Source organism: Mus caroli, chromosome 1 (assembly GCF_900094665.2).
Source record: "Mus caroli chromosome 1, CAROLI_EIJ_v1.1, whole genome shotgun sequence".
Lineage (NCBI taxonomy): Eukaryota > Metazoa > Chordata > Mammalia > Rodentia > Muridae > Mus > Mus caroli.
In genome coordinates this window covers 16,368,464-16,378,062 of record NC_034570.1, presented here as the reverse complement: position 1 = coordinate 16,378,062, position 9,599 = coordinate 16,368,464, and positions in this window count along the sequence as shown.

The following is a 9,599-nucleotide window of genomic DNA, read 5'->3' as shown; positions in this document are numbered from 1 at the left end:
TCTCTCTCTCTCTCTCTCTCTCTCTCTCTCTCTCTCTCTTCTTCTTCTTCTTCTTCTTCTTCTTCTCTTTCTTCCTCCTTCTCCTCCTCCTCTTCCTCCTACTCTTTCTCCTCCTCCTCTTCTTCTTCCTCTTCCTCTTTCTTTTCTCCTTCTTGTTTCCTGGAGCCCCCCCCCCAGCCTTTTGATGATATTGCCCCATTCAAGCAGGCCTTCCTCTTTTAGACTATGGAGCCACATAGCCTATTAGACAGAAGTAGGACTATTATTTATCAATTTTCTAGGAATTTCAATCAAATCAATTTGACAGCCAAGAATAACCATCATAGCACTGGATGGCAAGGTTCATCTGATGAGCCAGCTTAAATTTTTAAGATGTGATTTTGGTGTGTCAGAGGAAATTCCATAAGGTTTTTGTTTGCTTGGAGATATGGTCTCACTGTGTATCCCTGGCTCACTTGAGCCCACAGTGATCCTTCCCTCAGTCTCTGGTGTGCTGGATTTCAGGAGTGTTTCACCATTTTCATTTGGGGAAGAGTGAGAAGGCTGGGAGAAATGGAAAGTCTTTTGAAAAGGGCCACTCAGGAGATGTCTGCTAGAGAACAGGACACAAATTGCTGTTCATACTGATAATAGTGCAACTTGCTCAGGTATGTTTTAACAGACAGCTGAATCTGAAAGCAAATTGACAGAAGATACTCTGGGAGTGAGGAATTCCAAGACCAAAGTGTCAGCAGATTGGATGTCTGATGATGGCTACTTCTCATAGCTGGCTTCTTCTCCCTTTGTCCATAAGTGATGAAAGGGCCAAGGAAGCTTTCAGAGACCTCGTTATAAAGGCATTGATAGGATCTGAATATAGTGTGTCCCCACCAAAATTTACCTGGAGGTTTAATTCCTCAAGGCACAGTGTCAGGGGCTTTTAGGTAGTCATTAGGTCATGAAGACACTGCTCTCATAATTGAATTGATGTTTTAGTAAAGAAACTAACTTCTCACAGGAGTAAGCTAGGTCTTGCAAACCAGGATTAGCTCTCATAATATGTGCTGTTAATGAGTCTTGGTTTGTCTAACATATGCATTACTTACACATATTAACCTCTTCTGTTTCCTGTACTGATATAACATCAAAAGACCCTCACCAGAACATGATAAAACAATATCCACTTAACCTTGGATATACCTGTTTCCTTACAACTTACCTAACCTCAGCTATTTTGTTTTAGTAACAGAAAGTAGGTTAAAATAGGTGCTAATCCATTCATGAGTGCTCTGCACTTGTGGCTTAATTACCTCTTAAGGATTCTATACTATTAGATCACCATCTTAGGAGTTAGATTTCAACCCATGAATTCTTGGAGAGCACAAAAATTCAAACTGTAACACAGTGAAATGAAAACTCCCCTTTGTCCCCACCCCAACTCTAGCCTCCAGTAACTACTGTTCTACTACACATACATGTATTTATATATAGTCTATATGTCATCTACAATTGTTTCATAATTTTCCCTGGAAGACATTGACAAATGTCATTTTTACCACAGAGGCATTGGATAAAATTAATGAGGTCACACAAATCAAGCTTAGTGAGCCAATGAGGTTTGTTATTTTTTGTGGGGGAGACATGGGGTTATTTATGGAGCACAAACTTGGGGTTATTTATAGGAGTGTGGGTAACCTCAAGCACTGGCATCTACACAAAGTTCCATCTCATCATGAAGGACAACCTCATGGAAACTGCATCATAGAATTGTACCTTGAATTAATCTTCTAACAGACACAGTCTTGTATCCATCTGGTCTACCTATTGTTTTACAAGGCACAATCTATCATGGCTGAGAAGGCAAGGCCGCTGAAGCCACAGAGTCTGTGTGTGTTGGTGAAGCTTGAGGTGTGGTTTGGGCACAGCTTGGCAGATCTGGAAGCTCAGGTCAGCAACATACATCCTCAAGGTCCACCCCAGTGACTCTCTTCTACTAGCTATGTCCCAATCCTAAAAAGTTGTCCCATGTTGCACAACACCACCCACCAGCTGGTGGACTAAACACTCAAACCAGGAGACTGTGGGAGTGTAGGAAACAGTGAAATCAAGAAGGCAGACTTTTCATAAATGGAGCTGGTATCCTCACACAAGGGCCAGAGGATACTAGAAACCGTCTTTGTTTTACTTTTCTGTCTTTGCCAAGTAGAAAGGCATTATTAAAGATGCCATTTTGAAAATAAGGACAGGGTTCTCACCAGACACTGAACCTGCTATTGTGTGCCTTGATCTTGGATTTCAGCTTCTATACGTATACCATCACATTTCTGTTCTTTATAAACCCCCATGTTTGTTGTTGTTGCTGTCAGTGCTATTGCTGTTATGACAGCACAAGCAGAGTGAGACAAGGATACAAGCAGGAGGGTATGTAAAGGAGATGTCAAGAGGTGTCACAGTCATGCCTTCTTCTGTCCCCACTGTGGCATCCTGTCATAGCTCTCACGAAGTGTAAAAGGAAGGCTCAGCTATCTGTGACACTCTTGGGAGCCAAAAAAGCTCCCATTTCCAGAGTCTGACAAGATATGATGGCCACCTGGAAACTGGTTTGGATATCTTAGTGTAGAGACAATGAAAAACCTTAAAGTTTTCAAAATTGGCTGTCCTAAGTAAGGGACCTCAAAGACTGTGAATCAAGCAAAGGCTTGGAGGTCAAACAGGTCAGAAAGAAGCTGTGCAAGGGAGAATGAGAGACTGAGACATCAAGATCTGAAGACCTCAGTCACTGCTTTAGTGCTGCATAGAGACACCATGACCAAGGTAACTCTTACAGAAGAAAGCAGTTAATTGGGGGCTTGCTTAAGGCTTCAGAAGATTAGTCCATTATCATCACAGTGGGAAGCAGACAAGCCTAACACTGGAGCTTGAGCTGAGAGCTTTGCATTCTGACTCTCAGGTAGCAGGCAGATAGATAGATGATAGATAGATAGATAGATAGATAGATAGATAGATAGATAGGCAGATAGATAGGCAGATAGGCAGATAGATAGACAGGTTGATGGATAGATAGAGGAGATACTGGGCCTGGCATGGGCTTTTGAAACCTCAAAGCTCCCCTGCCCCCTGCAGCTCCTCCAACAAGGACATGTCTTCTAATTCTTTTCAAACAACACATCAACTAGGGACCAATCATCATTCAAACATATGAGCCTATGGAGGCCATTCTCATTCAAACCATCACAGAAGACATTCAGTGGTAATTTACCAAACATTCCCAAAGGCCTGTTCCTTGTCAGGTAATGTGCTGAGCTCGCAGATTAAGAAGCAGAGAAGATGCAGCTCCCTTGGCAAGTCAGGTGTATGAACACTGTGAATTGTGATAAAGCCAAGGAAATATCCAAGAAAGAATGTCAAAGGAAGAGGAGATTGTTCTGTTTTACTTTCCTCTACAGGGACACGTTGCTGCTGTCTCCCTTCATCAAGGACAGAGCAAACTAGGGCCTTCCTCCTTCCTCTTCCATTCCCTTTTGTTTTGGGGTGTGTGTGTGTATTTGTGTGTGTGTGTGCACATGAGCTGGGGGGGGCATGTATATAAGGTGCATTACACATGTGTGCTAGTGTGTGTAAAGGCCACGGGTCAATATCAGGTACCTTCCCAAATACCTTATTTTATTGAAACAAGTTCTTTTATGTCATGGCTAGATTGGCTGAACAGCAAGCCACAAGCATTCTCTTGTCTTGGCCTCTCCAGAGCTACAATTACAGATTTATGAAACTGCTCCAGGCTTTTTGGGCAGTGCTAGTATTGAACTTGGATCTACTTGTATAGCAAGGACTTGGCTTCTCAAGTCACCTCTTCACCCTTCCCTTTACCATTGTGCCCAACTCTTGCCTGTTATCCAAAGGTTTTCAAGAGCACACACTGGCCTTGCTAAGAGAACACAGTGGTAGATGTGTTCTAACCTGTTGTTGGAACTTCTGTTGACTCTATTCTACGGAAACAAAATTCCGCAGTAGAGCTGTGTTGCCCATCTCCCTTATCTTCCATATGAGGAGGGTTTACTGTGTTGACCTTTTTATCTTGTGAACAGAAGTGTCCTAAGAAACAAAAATGTTTGTTCAATTCCTAACCCCTATGTTATATGGAAACAGGACAAATACAGAGAAAAGAAGAAAGTACCTGATTGGTTCAGCCTAATGTGTTTTAGTTTTTGATTGAACTTATATTTATTAAACATTGCTATCTGTAACTATTATCAAGCTCAAATAAAAATAAATAGAAACCTCTGTTCATTATCCAGATTTTGTATAACTTAACATTTTGTTGCATTTCGTTTGGTAGGGTTGTTTTGGGGTTGTTTGTTTGTTTATTTATTTGTTTGATACCGTGTTTTTCTGTGTATCCCTGACTGTCCTGAACCATACTGGCCTTAAACTCAGGATCTGCCTGCTTCTGCCTTCCAAGTGCTAGGATTAAAAGTGTGTGTTACCACTGCCCAGTGCCAGGAGCCATGGCCTCAGCCATGGCCTTGTGGCTATTTTCTAGTTTACATAAACAATCCTGAGAGAACATTCGTGGTCATAACAGTAAGAATGTTTGTGGGTAAAGAGGACACTGTGACCGTTGGTTCCAGGAGCTGAAGACTGCCACCTGACCTTCAGAGGACCCCCAGGCTCTTCCCCATTCCCTTGGAGCCTCATTTTGCTTATGCTTATATTGCCACTTCTGAATCAAGTTTTTCAGAGTTTGATCGGTATGATTGACTTGCTCTCATTCTTTGTGTCTCTTTCCCTCCCACTCTCTCACTCCCTTGCCCTGGGTCCCCTCTGATTATCCCTGCAGGTTAGAGCAGCCCAGCATCTTGTTGGATTTGTTTCAAATGTTTTTTAAAAGGTAAACTCTTTAGAATCAACTAGTGATGCATGCCCCTTCCTTTGTCCCCACCTCAGAAGAAGACATTATGCTGGTGTGATTTTATTCTTCAGTCACATGCAGGTAATTATATTCTCTTATGGTTCTGTGTGAATAAAGACAAGTACTGAGTGTATATATGTATGTGTCCCTTTGTGGCCTGATGTTTATGCTTTCTCTTGATGTGGTAACTCCATTGACTTCCACCTTCCTTTGTGAGTATGAATCATCTCACCTCTTTTTAACTTCCATCTGATTTCTTGTACTTTCTATTTACCACATCCTTCTCTGACTTTTTGCTACCCCCTTTTCTGTACATAGATAATGTTTTCCTTCTTTGTAACTCCCACTACTTCAGAAATGACCCTATTTCTCTTTCTCTAATACCTGTCCTTGGACTTTTTTAAATCTTTTTTTTTTAATTATGTGTAAGTCTGTGCACACAAGACTGCAAATGCCCACAGAGGCTTTGGCCTGGGACTAGAATTTACAGGCAGTTGGGAGTCACATGATATGGTTGCTGGGATTTGAACTCAGGTCCTTTGGAGGTGAAGTACATGCTCTTCACCACTGAGTCATCTCCCCAGCCCTGTCCTTGGATTTTTAATACCAACAACTTCCTTCAAAATTCTCAAGCGAAATTGAGTGTGGTAGCATACCCCCGGAATCTTAGGACTCAGAAGGCAGAGGAAAGGAAGCCTCGACTACATAGTGAGAACTAGTCTCAAAACAACCCACCAACACCAAATCCAAAAGCAAAGCTCCAAACTCCATGGACAACCAAAGACATTTCAGTGCCAGACTTCAGTTATCTCCTGACATTTGCCACATTAGTACTCTGTGAAACTGTGCTGTCTAACATAGTAGCTGCTGTCTGCATGTGGCAACCTATACTTTAATTCATCGATGTTTAGTAATATTAAAATTGATTTGCTCAGTTGCATAGCTACATTTCAAATGCTCAGTAGCCACACAGGTGAATGACTATTCTATTTGGACAGAGCAGATATTTTTCATTATTGGAGAAAGTGCTATTTGACACTGCTATGATAGTTACTTCTATCTAGTTCGTATTCCCATCCTAACCAGTCATCAGTAGTACGGAATCTCAGACTCAATGGTTTCTTAGGCTTATTCTAAAGCTTGCCAACTGTGTAGATCTACATTGTTTGCATTCATTGGAACGTAACTATAAGCCCCAGATAAGAAACATTAATTTCCAAGTTTGAGCCTCCCTCCCTGACTGAGCTTCATTGTAGGCATTTTCCTTGGCTGGATTTCCAGTTTAATTCCTTCAAAGGTGTTAGCCTTGCTTCTAATCAGTCCATTCACTTACTCTTTCAATAACTAGAATTTGCAATTCTAAAGAGCTTAGCTTACTTGGGTGTTAATGGTCCCAGGCTACCAGGCCCAGCTTCCTCAATTTTAAATTATTTCCAAGTAATGAGGGTGGCACAGAGGAGTGATGATGGATAAAGAATGATTATTTCCAAAGCCACCTTCCCAGAACTCTAAAGGCTCCCAGCCAAAGTGTTTGCACTTCTCATAGCCTTGTCCTAAGTTAGCACAGCAAAGAACAGGTGGATAGCTGCGTGGACAAAGGCCAGGGAATTTTTCCATTGAGTTTGGTTTCTGATTTTTTCCATTGAGTTTGGTTTCTGATTTTATATATATGAGGCTTATCAAAGAATTCAGTGAAAAGCTAGGGGAAAGCGGGGCATGCTGGATCTCTTGGCTTCTTAGAGACTTCCAGTTTGATCCTCCTGGTGTGGGAAATATAAAATTAAGAGTGCCAACAACCCTCTTACCCTTTCTACAACTGACCCATGGGAGGGCAGAAAGGATAACAAAGGCCTAGTGTCTCCTCACACGAGGATTTCCAAGGCTGAGTTGGAAGAATGGGATGCTGGAAGTGCAAGATGAGGTGTGGGGGTGGGGGAAGGGGAGGAGATGATTTGTTTTCACTAAAGAGCAAATGATCAATATAGCCATGCTGCAAATCAGAGCTCGCAACGCCTTGAAGCATTCTTTGTCAGATTCTGCTCGTTTGGTAACATGCTCTGTACTGGAGCTCATAAATACACAAAGCTCTCAGATTTGTTATTTTTACAATGCAACAACATATAATCTCTTTCCGTTTTCTACTGGCCCAGATTAAGTTTTGAAACTAATTGCTAGCGTTTCTCCTAACTACAACAGTAGTTGTAGTTTTTTTTTGGGGGGGGGGGTGTTGGAGACTTGGTGTCTCTTAAATGTGGTTTTTCTCTGTAGAAGACTTAATTACTGCCCCCCCCCCATTCCAAGACAGGGCTTCTTAGCCTTGGCTATTCTGGAACTCACTCTGTAGACTAGGCTGGCCTTGAACTCACAGAGATCCCCCTGTCTCTGTCTCTCAAGTGCTGGAATTAAAGCCATGAGCCACTACTGCCCAGCTCATAATTCTATTTTAAAGTAAAGCCTAAAGAGCGTTTGTATTTACTTACCATTATAACTGTGGGGTCACAATGTCCAATTTAAGCCACATACACATAATTGTTTTACCTCTCCCTCTCTCACATTCCTATGTGTGTACAGATACATCACTTTTGTTTAGTTTTGTGTTCTAACTAATTCAGGCAATAGGCCTCCTACATACATGAAGATTTCACACCTTAACACACTCACACATATATTCACAGTTTTCATATCTGACAGTTTTCCCTCTTCTCTCTCCATGACAGGTTCTTACGATGTAGCTCTGGCTGCTCTTGAACTTGAGCCTCCTACCTCTGCTTTCCAAAGGGCTGGGATTAAGGGTGTATCCCACTACAACCGTCGGTCTTTCCTTCCTTCTGACTTCTTCTTGAATATCCTTTCTCTGGGTTCCCTTTTGGTTTGGTTCATTATTAAAAGAATCCATTTTATTTACTGAACTGATAATCAGGGAGCCTGTGTGGGTTTGACCTAGCCCTTCTGCACATTTGTTATGGTTGTGTAGCTTGGTCTTCCTATGCGACCCCTAACAGTGGGAGTGAGGGCTGTCTCTAACACCTTTGCCTGCTTTTGTCACCCTTTTCCTTCTACTAGGTTGCCTCGTCCATCTTTGATATGAGGGGAGGTACCTAGTCTTATTCGAACTTGACATGCCATGTGTGGTTGACAACCCTGGGAGGCCTGCCCTTGGAAATGGAGGAGGAGTGGATTTATGCAAGAAGGAGCTACTGGGAGGAAAGGAAGGTAAACTATGGTCAGGATGAAGTATATGCAAGAGGAGCAAACAAACAAACTAATTCATTAAACAAGAATCCTTTCTATAAATACTTTGGCCAGATCATTCTCACTGAAGCACATTTTTGGTGCTATCTCTCTCTCCTTTACCTGAAAGTCTTCTATGCTTCCCTTATTCTAGTGGTCAGTGTCCTTTAATTGTCCCCAATGCATGCCATCAGCTCCAGCCCAGTGCAGCACAGACCTCTCTCCCCCCAGGTCTAGTCTGGCCACAATGGCATCTCCCATAGAATTGACCATGACTGTCGTGTTGCTCATCTTTTAATATTCAACTCAAATACAATTGTCTCTTCATATCCTCTGGTGAATTACAGAACCCCAAGCCTTCAGATGTTTAACTTCTGTATAGGAAACTGGTGTGCTATTTGCATATAATACATACTCATCCTCTTATGTATTCTAAATTCTCTCTAGATTCCTTTTAATACCCAATACAAAATCATATGTGCAAATAGGTATGCTAGATCATTTAAGGAATAATGGAAAGGGGAAAAAGCCTGTGAAGTACAAATATGATTTATTTTCTGGTATGGAGATTGAACCCAGAGACTCACACTTTGGGAAAATGCTCTACCACTGAGCTACATCCTCAGCCTCCCAGAGGTTGCATATATATCAAAAATATATAAGGCTGACTGTAGTATCTCTTTTCAAGGGTCTTTGTAATCATTCTGAACAGACTTCTATCTACCAATTTTAAATGCAAATGATTTTATGCTATTCATGGGCACAAAGCTTTGAACTCAATGAAAATATTTTAACTTAGCTAAGGCTGGTAGCACAGGTCTGTAATTCTAGCTACTCTAGAAGCCAGAGTGAGAATTAAGAGTTCAAGGTCAGAGTAGGCAACCTAGTTAGAATCTGTCTCAAAATAAAAAATAGAAGTTATACTCCGGGGTTCAGCTTACTGCTAGAATGCTCTTGGAGTCCTAGGTTCAACTCTAAGTACTTAACTGAAATAAATATTTTTAAATTACCTTTTATTTAAAAACTAAAAAATTACCTTTCTACTTAGTGTTTAAATAAACTCTACTGGGCCTAATGAGTTATTGTTGTTGCTACTGTTTTTCTGGGCTTTGAAAACATTTATTCCGTGTGTGTGTGTGTGTGTGTGTGTGTGTGTGTGTGTGTGTGTGTTCTATGGTGTGCATGGGTAGATTAGAGGACAACTTTTGGGAATTGGTTCTCCAGTTCTATCATGAAACTTCCAGGGCTCAAACTTAGGTTGTTACATCTGGCTGCGAGTACCTTTATGCCAAAAGTCTTCTCCCTGGCTGGGTTTCTCTGGTTTGTGAGACAGGGTATCTTAACACAGCCCAAGTTGGCCTTGAACTCACTATGTTGTCCAATCAGGCTTCAGGCTTCAAGCTTGTGATCTTCATGCCTCAGTCTCATAATTGGGGTGCGAGAGAGAGAGAGAGAGAGAGAGAGAGAGAGAGAGAGAGAG